The 21077-nt window shown below is 40.1% G+C and overlaps 1 protein-coding gene across 1 annotated transcript in view; it reads right to left on the bottom strand.

Moving 5' to 3' along the window:
- Positions 1-21077, bottom strand: part of LOC5571994 — a 45399-nt gene that overhangs the window by 413 nt on the left and 23909 nt on the right. The gene's annotated exons all lie outside the window — the stretch shown is intronic.

Genomic DNA, 21077 nt, shown 5'->3' with positions numbered 1-21077 from the left:
AAGTATCATCAATAGACATTTAAACAATGACGAATCGCTTTGGTTGGGCGGTTTATGGCACAGATTTGCTTTGGTTAGCAGGTGGCTTATGTATTAGGCGTAAGGAAATGCGACCATAATGATAAAAGATTCAACGTAACAGAAACAGCTCCTTATACATAGCAGGCTTGAGAGCGTATGTGTGAGAAAGGATAGATTGAGGGATAAAAGCAAGTGTTAGAAGCATCTATAGAATGGGGATTAAATTAATGACCTGCTTATAAAATACAAAATAGAGTTCTCCAAAAATTTGCGCTTATTTTGAGGGTCAACTGAGACTTTACAAGCTTTTCAAAGTTTGTATGAAAAAACAGTATGTCCCACAACAAAATACGAGAATGGTCGAACTGAAATTTAGCACACAAATGCGTTATTTTCAATGTTTTTGTATATGTAGGTGCTGAGCCACTTGGGCACTTCGATGATTCACTTTGGCATGGGGGGTTTATATTGACTGAATTGTCTGATAATTTGCAATCAAAAGCACTTCAATACGACGCATAATGTGGCCAAATATGAGCTCAGTAGCTTTCAAAAAACCCTACTGCCGAAGTGAACCAAAAGTGCCAAGAATAGGATCTGGCTCCCTATGTAATTTCTTATTACTGTAGTAAATTATACACAGCAAAAAAATCTCAAATTTACATTGCGCGTACATTTTGACGTAGAAGTACGTCTCTCTTCTCTATACAGGAGTGAAATTGGAATTTCAAAACCAAGAGCGTTACGTTGGCATGAAATATTTTAAACGTTTATAACTTTTCGCTGGCTTAACGAAATTTCTTGATTAGCATCTCAATCGAAAGCCAAGACATCAAAGCTTCATGGCGTTTACTTACTGAATAACACATACCTGTCCAAATAGTTTAATAACTGTTTTAAAAGAAAACGTTGATTTCAAGCAAATCTATAAATAGGGGTGGCTAGAGAAAATTTGACGTCATTTACTTTTCACTCTCCGATTGGCTCGCATCTCAGCAGGCGACAGATCGGCTTGTTCTGACCGGGCGTGTTTCTCAGGCACAGACATCGATAGCGAAGGACGCCCCCGTTTGTCTTGCTTCGCTCAAATCAAACTGTTGAGCGAGCGAGAGAAGATGCCGTCCGAAGCTAAAGCCATCACCGCTGCCGCCGCCTAGAAGAAGAAGAGGAAGCAGTCCACAGGAGAAATTGCGGTCGAACTGTGAACACGGTCGGGCAAGTCATTCTCGCTTTGTGGTTCACCGCTTGTTTGCGTTCACCCAGCCATCGTCATCGCCGCCGCAAATTTCATCGGCCGAGGAGCTGTTGACCCGCGCTTCAAAATTTCGACTCGTGATGAAATCATCATTGGTGGTCAAGAAGCAATGCCGTTAGGAGCAAATACCAGAAGCCCCCTGAGTTTTGCTGGTCCGAGCAGTGTTATTTATCCGTAACAACATCGAAGCTAACAAAGCCATCGGTTCTTTTCAGAGCCATCAAATTTGTGGAAAAGAGTTAAAAGAGAAATATTTCCGACTTTATTTATAACTTCTAGTATTCCTAAATCAATTTCACGGCCTCATACAAAATTTCATTTGTCGTGAATAATGTATGACTCAACCATTTGAGATTGTACTCGCGGACGCTGCTGCAGTGCTCAACATTTCACAACGATTGCAAAGTAGAGTGGCATTTCCAACAGCGCCTTTTATGTTCCATATTTTGTGGGAACACTTTGATTAGGAAAATTATCCCATGTGACAAAATTGCGACATATTAAGAATTCTTTTGAAAAGACATTCTCATTGAACAATTGTAATAATTTTGGCACCCATGGATCAGAAATTTACCGGCATAATAAAGAAAACTATTAATTATCAATAGCTCGTATTGAATATTTAGGGAATGCCAATCATTCCTACAATTCATGTTTGACCAATTTCTCACGTATTAGTATTCTCCGCAATTTTCAAGTAATTCCAAGCCCAACACATTATTGGCACATACCCATTTCCCAGATTGGTCGATCAGAAAGCGAAGAGCACAAAAGGGAGGAGCATCATCTGCTATTCCAAGGTTATAAAACATGCTGCCTTCGTTGGATTCAGTTTCATTTCATTTCCGCTTTCGAGCTGGTAAGAGCTCCTCCGAACTTGCTTAGCAAGAAGTACCTCGCTGCTAGAAGCCTGCTGAGCTGTTAATCCAGAATCTGGTTTGTGAAATCGCTCAAGATTTCAAGATTGAGCTACGTTTCCAGATTTCAACTAAATCCCTGTGTACGCTACTCTGTTGCTGTTGTGTACCCATGAAATATTAAGCTTGTTTGTCGAATAAACAGAGAACTTATTCACATCTTCTTATTCTTCTTCTTCTTGGCATTAACGTCCTCACTGGGACAGAGCCTGCTTCTCAGCTTAGTTTTCTTATGACACTTCCACAGTTATTAACTGAGAGCTTTCTTTGCCAAAGTTTCCATTTTTGCATTCGTATATCGTGTGGCAGGTACGATTATACTCTATGCCCAGGGAAGTCAAGAAAATTTCCATTACGAAAAGATCCTGGACCGACCGGGAATCGAACCCAGACACCTTCAGCATGGCTTTGCTTTGTAGCCGCGGACTCTAACCACTCGGCTAAGGAAGGCCCCAACTTATTCGCATGCATTTGCAACTTTTTCGATTTTCCATACAAAATGACCAACTTTGGTAAGTTAGATCTTAGATCCATATTCATGGAAATATTTTCGAATGAAACTTTCACAGAACATCAGATTTAACTTGAATTTTAACATATATTTTTGATAATTTTTCCAATCACAAGTTTATAAGTAATGACTAAACTGTAATTTTCGACGAAAAATTCCAAACTTTTTATCTTAAATTCTGATAGCCTTACACAAAAACTGTCTTCAGCAAACTTATTCATCTCGTCAAAATCTACAACTTTTCTGAAGATACCATGAAGCTATTCCTTCAATATGTTTAGTTATGTCAATCATAAAAAATCGTCAAAAAATTCACTTTAGTCAAACCGTTACTGCTTTTCAACGTGTGATTGGAAAAATCACTCAAAAACATATGTTAAAATTTAAGTTGTGTCTGATATTCTGTTAAAATTTCATTGAAATCAGTCCATAAATAACTGAGATATAGTTTATCAAAGTTTGTCATTTTGCATGAAAAATCAAAAGAGTTGCAGTTTTTATTTCTCAGCGAAGAATCACACCATCAACGAAAATAGCGCGAAAGCAATAACCAATCGCGTGCGAGTAGCGAACGGAGTGACGAAACAACCAAGCGAGAGCCCCACCACTCGCCATCGGTGATCGGAGCTCGAGCAAATAAAACCACTGGTTGTTCTGCTCCCAGCTCATTCACAAATCTAACGGCATAACGAACGGATCAAGCAGCGGAGCAGCAAAGAAGAGCGCGTGAAAGCCACAGCAGTGTGCGAGTAGCGAACGGAACCAGAGAGCGAAAGCAACAACTGAAAATCATTCAGTGAACGGATTAGTAGTCAGCGCCAACCGGCGACCTGTTGGAAAGTAACGCCAGCAAAATATACACCATCTGCCTCTCCTTACCATTCATATTCTTGTACTTGATGAATTCAATGAAATGGTTTGGTTTGGCGATGGAGCAAAGAGTTATTAAGGATGATTTTACTTAACAAAGAGTTGTTGATAAATATTCCAATCAAAAAGAGTTGTTTTGAAAAAGTTCACTTTTATCAGAAATTTCTGCTTTACCAAAGAGTTGTTAATGAAATTCCTGCAGCAAAGGGTCGAGTTTCTCCCCACGAATATTTCCAGCCAGGACCAGTCATGGAGGACAATCCATCCCGAGCATCACGGCCCCCGCTTCCAAAATTCTCGAGTACGGAAATTGGAAAATTAATACATAATGCTCATCTTGTATATCCCTTGCCAAGACATCAATTTCATATAGCCTATTTCTCAGATTAACGCAATAGACTAACATGTAGAAAAATTTCAGATCAATAGTTGCTTATTACAATTCATCCCCTTGATGCTACAACTAGATAACTTGAAATTTGAAATTTTTGACTTCAATATGTCAAAACATTTTTCTTAATTAGATCTGCAAAATATCCACAGGTCTTAAGCGTGTGATTCAAAATACACAAGTTAAAGAATATTTTTAAATCATAATCACTGCGATTAACCATCACCTTGTTAAACGGTCATACTTTCAAAGTTGCACATCTCAAAATTTTGATTTTCGAGTTATCTAGTTGTAGCATTAAGGGGACGAATTGGTCAGGAAACAGTTTATTGAACAGTATTTAAAATCTGTCGCAATTTTAATACATTTTCCAATTTAATACTCGAGAATTTAGGAAGTGTTCCCCCATTATATGATAAATCAACGATGCTGTTAGAAATACCATACAATGCTGAGTAGCATGATGTTATTACGGTCCGACGGCGCTGCAGTGGTAAATTCTCAAATTCATGTAATTATGTGGGGTAAATTATGTGAACCAAATTGTAGTATACTGCGATATTTAGATCATTATAGATAAATCAGTAAATATCATCCAATTAACCCTTTTATGAACGTATGTTGGCCCTGAAAAGGGCCGATTGAGCTTGGATGCTGTGACCACGAGTTTACCACGAGGCGAAATCTAGAAGCGCGGATCGGTCAACCTAGAAATCTTGAGCGATTTCACAGACCAGATGCTGGATTGGCAGCTTGAAGAATAACAGCTCAGCAGATTTCTAGCAGCGAGGTACTTCTCGCTGAGCAAGTTCGGAGGAGCTCTTACCAGCTCGAAAGCGGAATTAGAATGAAACTGAATCCGACGAAGGAAGCATGTTTTATAACCTCAGAATAGCAGATGATGCTCCTCCCTTTTGTGCTCTTCGCTTTCTGATCGACCAATCTGGGAAATGGGTATGTGCCAATAATGTGTTGGGCTTAGAATTACTTGAAAATTGCGGAGAATGCTAATGCGTGAGAAATTGGTCGAACATGAATTGCTGGAAGGGTTGAGATTAACTAAATATTCAATACGAGATATTGATAATCAATAGTTTTCTTTATTATGCCGGTAAATTTCTGATCCATGGGTGCCAAAATTATTACAATTGTTCAATGAGAATGTCTTTTCAAAAGCATTGTTAATATGTCGCAATTTTGTTACATGTGATAATTTTGCTAATCAAAGTGTTCCCACAATATATGAAACATCAAAGACGCTGTTGGAAATGCCACTCTATTTTACAATTGTTGTGGAATGTTGAGCACTCACCCCGATGGCACTGCGATTACAGTCTCAAAATGTTGAGTCATAAATTATTCATGACAAATGAAATTTTGTATGAAACTGTGAAATTGATTTAGGAATATAAGAAGTCATATATAAAGTCGGAAATATTTCTCTTTTAACTCTTTTCCACAAATTTGATGGCTCTGAAAAGAACCGATGGCTTTGTTAGCTTCGATGTTGTTACGGATAAATAACACTGCTCGGACCAGCAAAACTCAGGGGGCTTCTGGTATTTGCTCCTAACGGGATTGCTTCTTGACCACCAATGATGATTTCATCACGAGTCGAAATTTTGAAGCGCGGGTCAAATTTGCGGCGGCGATGACGATGGCTAGGTGAACGCAAACAAGCGGTGAACCACAAAGCGAGAATGACTTGCCCTACCGTGTTCACAGTTCGACCGCAATTTTTCCTGTGGACTGCTTCCTCTTCTTCTTGGCGGCGGCAGCGGTGATGACTTTGGCTTCGGACGGCATCTTCTCTCGCTCGCTCGACAGTCTGATTTGAGCGAAGCAAGACAGGTAGCAAGGAGGTCCTTCGCTATCGATGTCTGTGCCTGAGAAGCACGCCCGGTCAGAGCAAGACGATCTGTTGCCTGCTGAGATGCGATCCAAGCGGAGAATGGAAAGCAAATGATGTCAAATTTTCGCTAGCCACCCCTATTTATAAATTTGCTTGAAATCAACGTTCTCTTTTAAAACAGTTATTAAACTATTTGGACAGGAATGTGGGATTCAGTAAGTAAACGACATGTACGACGTGTACGACTATGACAAAAGCCAGGATCAGCAATTGGTATATGTCGGTTTGTCGCGGGTTACTTCACTGCAAGGACTATTTTTGACAAACTCTACCAATTCTTCCCAGTTCCATCACGCCAAAGGCAGCAATTCCAAGGGTTGACTTGAGGAATGAGCTGCAGCGCTTAGGCAATCATCGATTAGTGACGCTTTGAGACGTGAAATACTGGATCATAGTGCCCTAGCCTGCATATGGATGAGTATCAATGTACAGAGCCTAAATGCTCATGCAATGGATATTGCTACAGACCAAACCACTGGACCTATTCAATCGATTATCACGATCGAAGCACCCGAGCTATCAAACATCTAATCTACTGGAGGAGTTTGGCGAACTACAGCTGGAGCCAGAAACCGATCACCCAACCAAGCAACACAAAGAAGCAACGACCAAACAAACAAATTCAATCATCTGGCATTATTCCTGGAACACCAAACACTGGTTCTCGGAACCACCGAACAACAAATGGTTCTTTTCAGGACTACCAAAATGAGTCCAAAAAGAGTTAACTTCTGAAAACTTTATCCGATCAATAACAACACAAAACTAGTACACTTACAAATTCATACACATGACAAATCAAATTATTAATCATCGTAGTTCTACGTCAACCCCGCGGTAATGTAATAGACATTACCCACCCCAATTTTTATGATAATCATGTAAAACGAATTATAACTGACTATTCAACGATAAATAATGTAAACTGTCTCATTGCATTCGAAAATGCTTGCAATCATGAGTGAAACTGAAACATTTCCTTGCGTCTTGAAAGTGAAATTGCAAACAAGAATTCTCGGTTTACATGATTCTACGCTGAATATTCTGTCAAAAATAATGCACATGGGTGGATCGACGGCTTACTCTTAAAAATAATGAATATTACTGCGGACGTAATTTACTGAATGACTGAATGGCAATGATGTAAGTGACGAAATGAAGTAAAAATGTGTTCTGAAAGATGTATTGAACGAAAAATGTAATTTTACATGATGAGCGACATGAAAACGATATCACTATGATTGACGTTTCCCGAATCAGACAACATCGTATTTCAAATGTGACACAAATTCACGTTATTTGGCTCGCTTCTTCTATGTGCCTACAAAAGACGTAAAATTACATGATTTTTTCGAAGTGTGCTTGTCATGTCATGTGCATTATTTATGGTTGAATTTTCAGCGTGAAAATCATGTAAACCGAGCCGTTTTGCATGCAACATTCTTAGAGAGAAGACGTTTCGTGTTCAATATTAAGGATTTTGGTAACAATATTGGATATAATAGATTTGTTTATAGGTTTTATCATTGAATAATATATGAGAAGAGTTCTGTTTGATCTTTCGACCTTGACGCTTGCTTCTGCGGGAGCGAGTGACGAGGGCAGGATCAAACATGTCGTGCGTCGGTCGAGTGAAGTGAAAAAGTTCCGCGATCGGTTAGTTCTGTTTGATCTTCGAGTTTGACGATTGCTCCTTTGCAGTGCGTCAAGAAAGCCCGAGCAGTCGTCAGTTGTTTTCCCTCTCGGGACGTGCGCCTTTTTTCTCTGAGTGCTTTTATATAGCCGAGCAAACGAGTTAAGCTGAATGTGGATCAATTGGTGAGCTCGTTTCATGCTACTATTTCTAATCTATAAAATATGTATGACTGCACATTTAATCGATACAACGGTAGGACGTGAATATGATTTTTCAACAAACTATGAATGGTTCGTCACTGTGAGTGTCGACATAAACTCTAATTCATGAATTATTTATGTTTAACATTTTTTTTTGTTTTCAAAACACCCCTTTCTTTTTATCTTTATTTTTGCAATTATAAAAAAAAACTTTGAATGGTTCGACACTACAAGTGTAGACTTGCGAAAGGTTCACTTTATTCAACAAACTTTGGATGGTTCGCCACCGTAAGTGTCGGCATAAGAATAAGAGTGTTCTATGATGTTCCAGCCAATCGAGTTTTTGTTTCTTTTCAAATAAGTAAAATATAATAACATATTTAGATATTTGTTCAACAAACTTTGAATGGTTCGTCACTTCAAGTGTCGGCATAATTTTCCTTTACATAGAAATTGTTCATATCAAATGAAAATATTATATTTTCATAAAAGCATATTTATATTTGACAAAAAACTATTTATCATGGTCTAATCACTTATCAAAGTGAATCCTTTGACCCAACGATCCTCCCCATTAAAAAACATCCTTCTCAGTAACCTTTGTGGAGATGCAGAGGCAAACACGGTCTCCAAATAGCAAAGGTTACACACTAACATTCCTTCCCCCAATCCCACCTGACTGCAAGGACGTGGCCGGCGCCGTTATTGACCCTGTATAAATAGAGGCACTGAATTATGCACACTGAAGAAGATTATGGCCAATCCCAGCCAAACTTCTAGTTGATTCTTTGTGCATTTTCACTGACTTCGGTCAATCACGGAATAGCAACCATTGATATGTGTAGTCAGTCTAAGCTAAGCTAAGCTTTATCATTGAATAATATATGAGAAATGGCTTTGCATGATTGAGGCTAAAATTACGTTACGTGTAAATCTAAGATTTTTTTGGTGTGTATGTATGGGAATTACTATAGGAAAAGCAAGAAATTCATTCAATCGACCATATTGCTTGCCCGTGTGCTTTTGAGGGTTTGTTTGAGGCTGACACTGTTAGATACATTCATTAGATACAACTTTGCCGAAGAGCGTATGCAAATTGGACGTTTCAGTAGTTATTAATTTATTTTTTTTTTCCTTTTTTTATTTAGGGATTTTCAGCCGTATGCAGGTTTATCTCCAGTCCGATAGACAGAGCGAGCCAGAAGGGCTCGTCTGGAAAACAGCTACAAAGTTTTTTTTTAATTTAAATCTTTCACAGAGTTTATCGCACAGTCGTTAATAGATAATAACCACGACATAAATCAACCACACATTGACTAAAACTCGGAACAAACATGTACCAAAAGAGCTCAAAAAGCACAGACTAACCTATAGCGGGGTAACTAAAGCAAAACATTAAATTCGGCTGCCTAAAGTTTAAATTTCAAAGTATAATCCGGCGTCTTTGACGAAGGATATTATCGATGTCACAGAAGATGGGTCGTCTTAAAGGGCGTCTCGAATGCTGCCTGGAATTCCGTACAATTGTCTAGAATGTTCGTACAGCGGGCATACGCAAATGACGTGCTCGACTGAATTATTTGTGCTGCAGACCTCGCAGACCCGGGGGAAAGGTGCCCCTCCTAGGTTTTGGGAAACCCTCGTATGACCCGTTTTTAACCTGGAGATTAGTTTTTGATCCTTCAATGATTTTACGTCCGTCCAAACTGTAGCTATTTCCAAGGTTTTCTCCACTTCAATCAACCTTTAGTTCTAATAATTTTAGTTTTACTTCATTTATTATTAAATTCAAAAGTACAATTCACTTTCTTTATATTTAATTTAGTTTTATCTTCAATTTCACTAATCTATTTCACGCTTCTCTTCTCAAACTTTCCACCTCCCTCTCTTTCTAGCCCTAACTCTCCAGGGGTTCTCTCCACTCTCTAGGGGTTCTCCCCCCACAGATCCATCACAACGGCCCCCCTCAGCAAACACAGCGACGATCGTAATCTGGTTGTGTTTGCTTTTATTCCTTCTGGCCATGGAATGGTTTTAACAAACTGATATGGAAGAAACCTCGTTCATTCCCATTCATTGGATTCTCCAGCACGAACACATCCGGCCGTAGAACTTTGGAGACAACAAACGGTCCCTCGTAGACGAAGAAAAACTTTCAGGTTACTGCATCTATTGCCGAGGATGATGGGTTTGCCTTGACCAACACATAATCACCAGGTTTGAAGAAGATTTTCTGTTGCCTTGCATCCTTGTTACGCTTCTCGGCTGCCAGTGTCAAATAGGTCCGTACTTGTTCCAAATCCAAATCGATTGCTTCTCTGATGGGCGTGCGTAAGAACTCCTGTACTGCATCTGTCGGTATTTTTCCTAGTTGAATCTCTGTTGGGGCAAACCCAGTTGACTCATGCACAGCGCTGTTGATCCAGTCTGCGAATTTTGTCAGCATTGTAGACCAAGCTTTATGGTTATGCTGACAATATGTCCGACAAAGCCTAGCGAGCTCTCTCATAGTCCTTTCTATTGGATTAGCTTGGGGATGTCTTACAGATGTGTGTATGAGTCGTATTCCCCATTTCTCCATCAATTGCAACCACAAGCTCGACGTAAATTGGCTGCCTTGGTCGCACAATATCGCTGACGGTGTTCCGTAAATATCGAAATGGGTTTCCATTCGATGACACAAAACTTTGGCGGTTCGAGTTTTGATCGCATTCAAACTGACAAATTTCGAGAATACATCGATGATCACGAAAACATGGGAACACCAGCTACTCCAGGTTGTAGGTTTTGTTGACTCCAAAATGTCCTAGATGATCGTGAAAGTACTTTATGTCTGCTTCTGTAGATGATGCAGGTTTTAGAAGTCTCCAACCGTTTGTGTGTTTTACCAATAGTAATCCCTTTTCACGACGATACGTATACATCCTTCCATCTCGAAGATCTCCTTCCTCCATATCTTTGAACTGTTGAAGTATCGGATCCGTTTCTTGAGCGCTGGCTAACTGCTTCAATACCGACTTGAATTGTTGTTCTTCGAATGTAAGTCTCGCTAGCGTCAAAATACTGCTTCTGTCCCCGCACTCCAATTGACCTTCCGGATGCCGAGAGAGCACATCTGCCCAAATATTATCGCTGCCCTTGCAATGCACAATTTCAAAATCAAACTGTTTCGGGAACAAAATCCACCTTGCATTTAGCAAACGACACTTCTTCAAGAAGATCAAAGCTCGATGATAAGTGATGATTACGAATCGGTTTCCCAATAAATATTGGCGCCACTTTGAAACAGCCCATACTATAGCCAATGCTTCGATTTCGGTGGCTGTATAGTTGTTTTCCGTCGGTTTTTTAGTCGGTTTTCGGTCGGTGGCATAGCAGACTACACGAATTTGATCATTCTCACCATGTTGGAACAGGACTGCTCCTAGGCCGGCATAGGAACTATCAGTTTGCAAATTAAACTCTTTTCCGGAAAGTGGATACTTCAGCTTGGTGTACTCCAGAAAAAGACTTTTCAACGTTTCGAAAGCAACAGTTTGCTCATCTTTCCAGGTCCAGGTCGCGGCTTTCTTTAAAAGATTGTATAGGAGCTTCGCAGTAGCAGCAAAGTGGGGAACAAAGCGAGATATGTAGCTGACCGAACGAAGGAAGCTTTTCAAGTCTTTTTCGTCTTTAGGTTTTGGAAAGTTCGTTATTGTTGATATTTTGTTGGGATCTACAACTACACCATCGTGTCCTACGATATGTCCAAGGAACGCAACTTCCGATTGTGCAAACATTGATTTGGCAGCACTGATGGTCATGTTGGCTTCTCTTAGCTTAGTCAAGACCTTTCTCAAATGGTGCAAGTGCTCTGGGAATGTAGTTGAGCTAATCATAACATCGTCTAAGTATTTTTCAATAAATCCTAGCACTTCAGGTCCAAGTACGACATCCATGGCTTGGTTGAAGCTAGCAGCTGATGTACAAAGTCCAAAGGGTAGGACGTTATAGACGTAAGTCCGAGAATCGAACATGAACCCAGTATACTTTCGGTGATCTTTTTTAATGGGAATTTGCCAATATGAAGCAGTAAGGTCGATGGTTGAAAAGAACTTGGCTTTTCGAATTTCTGCAGAATTCTTTGAACCTCCGGAGGCTTTTCATTGTCCTTGAGCAAGACTTTATTGAGTCGGCGGGCGTCCAGGCAGGTTCGCACTTCTCCGTTCTCTTTTGGAGTGATAACCAGGGGATTTACGTACTGCGTAGCGGCTCTAGAGATTATTCCCCAATGTTCCATCTGTCGTATCTGTGCCGCAACTTGTTCCATGTAACAGTATTGAATAGGGTACTGCTTCATGTTGAATGGGGATTCATCCATTAAGAAGATTTCATGTTCGTATAATGAAGTCCGTCCAGGAATATCAGAAAAGACATCTTGGAATTCAGCAAGTAATGCCATTCGTTACCGGAAACTTTTCCATTTCTACACTTGTCGTGACCAGTTGATCGAAGAGGTTCTGCGATATACAGTTGATTTCACTGCCTGCATCAATTAGGCCCAAAATTGCCATGTCTCCAATACGTACTTCAATCTTTGGCGATGGTCTGTATGGATTTTCTTTCACTTCTCCCTCTCGCTCGTCATCTGCCAGTAGCTCGTCAGACCCAACAAAAACACTAGCTGCTGTACGGAAGTTCACCGACTCCTCGCGACCTGCTTCTTCTTCCCCGAAGTCCACTACTGCCGTCCGAATTTCTCGGGTATTCGGTCGTCCGGTATTACTGTTAATAGCGGTGTTACTGTGGTTCCGGGTCATTTGGCCGAATGCCATTTGGCCGAATGCCGTTTGGCCGAACGCCATTTGGCCGAAAGGGTCATTTGGCCGAACGCCATTTGGCCGAATGCCGTTTGACCGAAATTGAAAACAAAAGTGAACTACAGTTAGCATGGATTTATGATGAATTCCAATGAACTTATTTATAAAAAAGATAAATCATCATAGATATACATAAGCTTTCTTGTTTTAGTTGAAGAAACAGTCAGTGCTGAAGGATCCTGAATGTAAGCAGTTGTTCACTTCGATGCCAGCGGTAATAGCCACCAGCAGATGTTTTGGCATCGCGTTTGTAGTTAGCTTTTGACAGTAATTAAACGGTTTAGACAGTAATTTAAAACGAATAAGTTGTTCTTCTGCTGGATCGGCTTGCTTCGATCTCTCGAACCGTACTAAGTAATATGAGGGATTCCACGGAGGCATGCAAGTCGATTCTGATCGATCATTTCAAAAATATCTGAAACTTTGCACAGTTTTTCAGTTTCATCTAAATCGTCATTTTCCGATATCAAATCTTCAAGTTGAGTCACGACTAACTTTTCAAAAGGGTGTATGTGAAAATGGTTCAAAAATATTCAAAAAGCTGCACAGCAAAAACGGTTCGTTCGATTGTTAGACAACTAAAGAAACAAAGTTAGACAACTAAATAAAGATTCCAAAAAAAATACACACAGTAAAAAAATTTTTTTTTTTGCATTAAAAAACATAATTTTTGACACAAAAACTCAAATATCTCAAAACCCTATCGGAATACCAATGTAATTTTTTGAGGGAAAACGGTTCATTATATTAGCTATCTACCATAAACATTTGGTGATGGTAAGCCAATAAACAAAAAAGTTATGACATTTCAAATATTTCACAAATTTGACACTTAGTGAAATTTTTTTTTTTTTCATTGTTAATTTTTTTAGGACCGCAGTTTGTTGCTGATTTTTTTTGTTAAGGGTACCACATGAGGTTAACAAGTTGTTTTCATGATATTTTATTTAATTATTCATAACTATTATAGCATCTATTAGAAAGTTAGACGCGATCCAGTGTTGTGAGCTAAAGTCTTGATAGTGTCATATTTTTTATTGTACGTAACTGAAGAAAAATTCTCTCAATAGTGTTGAAACCTTTTGATAAAAGAAACCTATAAGAAATCTAATATTGAAGACAAAAGCTACAAAAAAAAGTTTTCTATACAGGTATACGACTAGTTTACCTGCAAAAAGTTTACCTCGTAGAGAACAAGGCGGGTCTATACCCAGGTGATCTAGTATACATAAAGCAGGTCGGTTTTCTAGGCGCTGGTTTTCTCCACAAAGTTAAAATCTGATTACACCTGGGTATAGACCCGCCTTGGTAGAGAATAGACTTTGTTAATCATATTTGGGAGAAAGCGAGTAACTTCAACAACATCAAAAACATGATAGGTACATACCATGAACATACTGACGAAAAAGCTAAAAATATACTACCACTATGGTTATAAAAGATTTAATTGTAAAATTTTTCTTCAGTCAAGCAAACGACACCAAACTAGTAGCATAGCATAGCATAGCATAGACTGACTGTACATGTCAATGGTTGCTACTCCGTGATTGATCGGAACTGGTAATAATTGCACTGCGATCCAAATGAATAAGGGATGGGAGTTTCCGCTTACTCTCGGAGTGCAATTTTAGCAGCTCTAATATTGTTGATCAATAACGGCGCCGGCCAAGTCCTTACAGTCAGTTGGGATGGGGAAGGAATGTTAGGGTGTAATGATTGTTGCTTCTAGAGACCGAGAATACCTCTGCATCTCCACAATCACCACGGGAAGGGTGTTTATTAGTGGAGAAGGAAAAGATCTGGGAGTCACCTTTGGTCGGTGATGCAATCCATGGATAAGGAGAAAAAATATGGTTTATACTTAAAGCTAGTTTTTAGTTTTGTCTCAAAAAGTTTTTGGTAGAAGATATGAAATAAACGTCAACATCTGTAATGTCGAACCATTCAAAAGAAGTTTTTATTAATGGCGAAAAAAAAAATATATATGCGTATGTTTTAAATTATATGAAACAGGAATAATGCCGACACTTGTAGTGAAGAACCATACATAGTTTGTTTGAAAATTACATAAAAGTATTACTGAACATTTATGCCTCAAGAAGAAAAGTTTTTGGTAGAAGTTTCAAAATAAACGTCGACATTCATAATGCCGAACAATTCAAAAAATATTTAAAGTAATGTCAAAAAGTTTCTATGTTTATTAGAATTGTATAAAACAAGCATAATGCCGACACTTGTAGTGACGAACCATACAAAGTTTGATTGAATATTACAAAACAATAACGTTTACATGAAAAAATGTGTTATCATAAGCATGAAACGAGCTCACCAGTTGGTAATCCATCCTCGACTGAACACTCGCACTCACACAGCGTGCCGCACTCACACGCGAACCGAAACCCAAACTTCCGGCGTCCCGAAAACGAAGCGTATTGTTTGGGCTTTCCAAAACACTGCCCAGCAAAACCCGCGAACCGAAAACCAAACTCCCGGGCGTCCCGAAAACGAAGCGTCATGCTTGGGCTTTCCAAAACACTGCCCAGCAAAACCCGCGTAACGAAAACCAAACTCCCGGCGTCCCGAAAACGAAGCGTCTTGCTTGGGCTTTCCAAAACACTGCCCAGCAAAACCCGCGTAACGAAAACCAAACTCCCGGCGTCCCGAAAACGAAGCGTCTTGCTTGGGCTTTCCAAAACACTGCCCAGCAAAACCCGCGTAACGAAAACCAAACTCCCGGCGTCCCGAAAACGAAGCGTCTTGCTTGGGCTTTCCAAAACACTGCCCAGCAAAACCCGCGTAACGAAAACCAAACTCCCGGCGTCCCGAAAACGAAGCGTCTTGCTTGGGCTTTCCAAAACACTGCCCACCAAAACCCGCGTAACGAAAACCAAACTCCCGGCGTCCCAAAAACGAAGCGTCTTGTTTTGGGCTTTCCAAAACACTGCCCAGCAAAACCCACAAACCGAAAACCAAACTCCCGGCATCCCGAAAACGAATCGTCTTGTTTGGGCTTTCCAAAACACTGCCCAGCAAAACCCGCAAACTGAAAACCAAACTCCCGGCGTCCCGAAAACGAAGCGTCTTGTTTGGGCTTTCCAAAACACTGCCCAGCAAAACCCGCGTAACGAAAACCAAACTCCCGGCGTCCCGAAAACGAAGCGTCTTGCTTGGGCTTTCCAAAACACTGCCCACCAAAACCCGCGTAACGAAAACCAAACTCCCGGCGTCCCAAAAACGAAGCGTCTTGTTTTGGGCTTTCCAAAACACTGCCCAGCAAAACCCACAAACCGAAAACCAAACTCCCGGCATCCCGAAAACGAATTGTCTTGTTTGGGCTTTCCAAAACACTGCCCAGCAAAACCCGCAAACTGAAAACCAAACTCCCGGCGTCCCGAAAACGAAGCGTCTTGTTTGGGCTTTCCAAAACACTGCCCAGCAAAACCCGCGTAACGAAAACCAAACTCCCGGCGTCCCGAAAACGAAGCGTCTTGTTTGGGCTTTCCAAAACACTCTCAAGCAAACGACACCAAACTAGTCAGTAAAAACTTAAAAGTGATTTTGTTTATTAAAATCTAACGAGTAACATGAGTAGTCGCTGTAGGGTCTTGGTTTACCTTTACTATCAAACACACTCAACAGGCGCACCTATAATCGATGACTTTGGGTGGGTGATGACAGCGGAGGAGAAAAAGGAGGATTGCGCGTGAACAGAGAGGGTGAAGAGGACCACGTAAGCAGGCGGATGGATTTGGGATCCGGAATTCTTGGTTGCCGCTGTGACCCTGCCGTGATCGAGATTCAGGAAGTTTGGTTCGGGAACCGATACTACATCTGGCGACGAGGTGAAAGCAAGACGCGTTGTGATTGTGTCGTTTTTTGGTGGTGTTTGGAGGTGTTTCCGAAACCTGGAAACCGAAAACATTGTGAAATAGTGAAGTGATTTCGTTTTGTTTTGGGAAGGTAGGTAAGCGTTGTGAAGGAAAACCAACAGTTGTGTTTTGTTATTTGTGTGGAAGATGAGGAGTAACGATGTAGAAGCTGAAGAAGTACGACTAAAGAATTTCTTCGCATTGAGCTCTCGCCGAGCGGTGTCACGAACACGTGCGCAAATTTGCTGGTTGAAAATACTGCCGTTTGATTTTGCTGGGAACAGCTGATCTTTGTTTATATTTTCCACCAGCACTCTTTAAGTAGTGTTGGTGACATGTAACGTGTATGTACACTAGCGCAGAAACCACTATTCAATCTTCACGTTGGTGGTAAGCCGTACTCTAGTGCAATGTGGGGTATTATAAGGTGTGGCTGAAGTATCAAGATGGTATTTATGATTACTTCAGTTATGAGGTGATAGGGTGTAGAATCACTTGGGAACTTCCATGATTCAAAGCAGAAGCAGTTCAATAGAACGCATATTGTGGCCAAATATGAGCTAGATTAGAAAAAAAAAACCAAGTGAATAAAAAGTGCCAAGAATAGGATCCAGCTCCCTAGTTGTGCGATGCAAACTTTGGCCAGCCAAAAGTAAATGAATCTGCCGAAGTTTGTTTTTAACAAACGTGATTCTCTGAGTCATCTGATTTGTTTCAGACTATCAACATAGATGAAGACATCATCTTCTACGGTGACAGAGGGCCCGATTGGCTAGTCAGGTGGATCGGGCACGAGACATCCTGTCTACTGGGCATGTCTAAGGTGTGATTTGTTTAATAATAACCTGACCTTCATTGGGCTTGGTGTAGTGGTTAGATCACATTCCTCTCACGCAGATTTGGGATCAAATCTTATTCCCGAGATAGTCACTTATGATCTAAAGGTCATAGTGATGATTTAATAAACCCGCTGGTCTAGAGAAAAACTAGCTTAGGATTAAAAACCTCATTAATCTATCTATCAATCTATATAAATAAAATGGTTCGGTTGAGTATATTTATAGTGGAAGAAATAATGTCGATGTACTTGGCCGATTAATACGATTTGTAAATCGGTGTTTTGCAGGTATAAGTATTGATTTGATAAAGCGGTATCGATTTGAGAATTGATGGATTAATATCGATTTGAGAATCGATGGAATGATATCGATTGAGAATTATCAATTTGAGTATTGATGAAGTAATATCGATTTGAGAATCAATGGAGTACTATCGATTTGAAGATCGATGAAGTACTATCGATTTGAGGATCGTTGGAATGCTATCGATTTGAGAATCGATTGAGAAATATCGATTTGAGGATCGATTGAGCAATATCAATTGATTGATGGAGTGATATCGATTTGAGAATCAATGGAGTAATATCGATTTGAGGATCGATGAAATGGTAACGATTTGAGAATCGATTGAGAAATATCGATTTGAGGGTCGATGGAGTAATATCAATTTGAGGATTGATGGAGTGATATCGATTTGAGAATCGATTGATATATATCGATTTGAGGATCGATGGAGTAATATCGAATTGAGAATCGATTGAATAATATCGATTTGAGAATCGAAAGCTTGATGTCGATAGATGGAGTCTATCAATGAGAAACTCAATGGAGTGATGTCGATTTTAGAGTCGATAGAGTGATTCCGATTTGTGAACGAATGGAGTGATGTCGATTTGAGAATCGATGGATTATCTCGATATGAGAATCGATAGAGTATTATCGATTTGAGAATCGATAAGTTTTATAGATTTGAGAATCGTTGGAGGAATATTGATTTGAGAATCGACAGAGTGATGTCTATTTGGGAATAGATGCTGTCATATCAGTTTGAAAACCAATGAAGTTTTTAGATTCAAATGTATCGATTTGGGAATTGATATACAGATCGATTTTAGAGTTAACACAAAGATAACAATTCGAAAATCTTAATAGTGGTGTCGATTTGAGGATCGACACAGCCATATCGGTTTGAAAATCGATATTGTGCTATTGATTTGAAAATCAATGGAGTGTTTTAGTTTCGGGAATCAACGCAGCGTTATCAATCAATCGATGGTATACCGACTTGCTATATAATACAGTTGTATTGTCGTATCTAGTGTCGACTTGAGTATCGAAAGAGTAATTTTGAAAAGAGAATCGATAGAATGATCCCGATTTGAAAATCGAAAAGATTCGTTATTATAAAAACGAAGGAGTTTGGTAAAGTTCTAAACCATTGGATCAATTTAAACGAGTTATAATCGAATTTAAGAAGAGAATTATTGATTCTTGAAATTGATCGATTGTTGGACTCGAGATCATAGTAGTTATATGTATAAAAAAAGAGTTTTTACTTGCCATTTTTCACTTAATACACATGGCAGCTTAGAAATTGAGTTTTCTGTGATTGATGACGGGTTTGGTAACCGTTCGAATTTATTCGACATATTCAAAATATTTTGAATTGATTCGGAGAATCACCGTGAAGGATATTGTAGCCAGCCCGGGCGATCCGTCTTAAAGCACGTAGCTTAAGCGCCACTCCACAAGGGAGACCACATGCCCAATTTTAATTTGCCCGGTTGAGACTCTCCTAAGGGCGAGTCCATTGAATTTTCCCGAAAGGAATTTTACAGATCGCTTCAGCTGACTTACGAACCAAACGACCGAACGGGGTTCACCCTATTATCGCTACGCAACCACACAATCAAGAAGGCACTCAGAGACTCCGGTAAGAGAATCACTCATTCTCAATACGAGCCAACATATGCTGCCGCTCGCTCTTTCTCATCACGGGCAGACTCGTCGTTCGACACGCTACGCATCAACAAATAGGAAGCGGACTGAGAACCCAACAGTCAAACTCCATGAAGAGGACGGGCAACGAAAACTAAACACGCATAGTGACGGGCAACACATGAAAACTAATCAAACACTAGGGATTACGGTTACAAACAAATTAACGTTTATTGGTTTTGATGACCACATGGTTGACGAACGAATAATTTATTTACTAAATTTCCTTAATGCTAGCATTTCACTTCAATGTTTGTGTGTGTTCGTTCTCTCTATCTCCCTATCATGTGTGCGATTTCTCTCCCTATCTATACTTCTGTGCTCATGTGCTCTATGTTCTACGTCACCGACCAAAGCAGTGCATCTGCGGGCAAGTCTGCACTCCTGGTGACAATCGGATCTGGCGGCGGCAATTCGTCACGCACGCATCGTGATCCTCACTTCTCCCACTAGTAAGGCTTTAGTAGCGCATACTCTTCAGTCTAAGACTGGACAAAAAACACTCCGAGGCGCCCTCACCGGACGCCCCACTTCACTCCGAAAAAAGGTTCAAATGGGCTTGACTCACCGAGTTCGTTGGCTTGCCTTACGCTGTCGTTGACCTGTGACCCAGGTCAGTGTCCTCGTCTAGACGAGCGGCGATCTCCAATGGCGATGCTACTCAATGACGCGTGCATTCACCGGAGCCGGGTTCTAGCAATGGCGGAGACGAGCTTCGCAGTCAATCGGGTGAATTGTCCGACCTGCGAGTTCTTGAAGGTCCCCTGACCTCCCTCGGCCGATTTGTTGACGGATCGGGCGACTTCCAGCTGGTTGGCGGTTGCTGGGAACGATTTCGTCCGTTGGGGGAATGTCCACGCGCTTGGGTGCGGGGGTATTTGCTGCGAATGGAACAGCCTCACGGCTAAAACGAACACTGAGCACGACACAACATGGCACATATCGAGCACAATTACCTTTAATTCTTGGCTTTCTAGCTGATTCGCACACAAATTCCTACACAACGCACACTTTATACCAACTAGAGAACGAACAAGATATTTAATTAATTTAACATGCACTTAACGTCACTAAAACAATCTTACTTTTCAAAGAAAATCAAACGAATTACAAACGCGCACACTTCTAATTTGCTGGGTAGTCACGAACGAAATGAACGAATCTGTGACTCCTCAGATTAAGGAAAGTGAATCTCGGACAAACCGGAAATTCGTCATTTCCCGAAACTTCCTCGTACACATTCGTGACCATATAGTCACGAAGGATAACTCGGCACGATGGTAGTGCAGCTGTCCCTTTCCAACCTTTCGAAAAAACCGATAAGCCCGCCCTAGGAGAGATTCAGCAAAATGTTCGCAACTTGTAATTGCCTACGCTAAGGGATTTCTTAAAATTTGAATTTACTTATTCTACTGTACATTTACTATATTTACAACTTAATTTATATCCGCATTTGGACAATATTTACAAATATTATAACGGAATCTATTTACAAAATATATACAAAACTCCTGACCGCTACATTGCACCAGGGCTGTTTTACGAAAATTTGGTTTAAGGATTTAAACCAAATTTTCGTAGTGGTAAATTTTACTTTTTATGTACAGAATTCATTCAATTCCCACTAGCTTTTAAATATTTCAAATTTCAACCGGGTTCCTAACCTATTTTCCATATACATAATTCAAAAATAACTAATTCAAAAAAAAACCAATAATCCATCTATATATTACACTCTATCTTTATTTACAAACATATTTACAAAACTTAGGTTCACCCCAAAGGAAGATTGAGCTGTT

The sequence above is a fragment of the Aedes aegypti genome, chromosome 1 (assembly GCF_002204515.2).
Source record: "Aedes aegypti strain LVP_AGWG chromosome 1, AaegL5.0 Primary Assembly, whole genome shotgun sequence".
Classification (NCBI taxonomy): Eukaryota; Metazoa; Arthropoda; class Insecta; order Diptera; family Culicidae; genus Aedes; species Aedes aegypti.
Note: the sequence above shows the minus strand (reverse complement) of the source record. Positions and strands in the feature narration are given on the sequence as shown.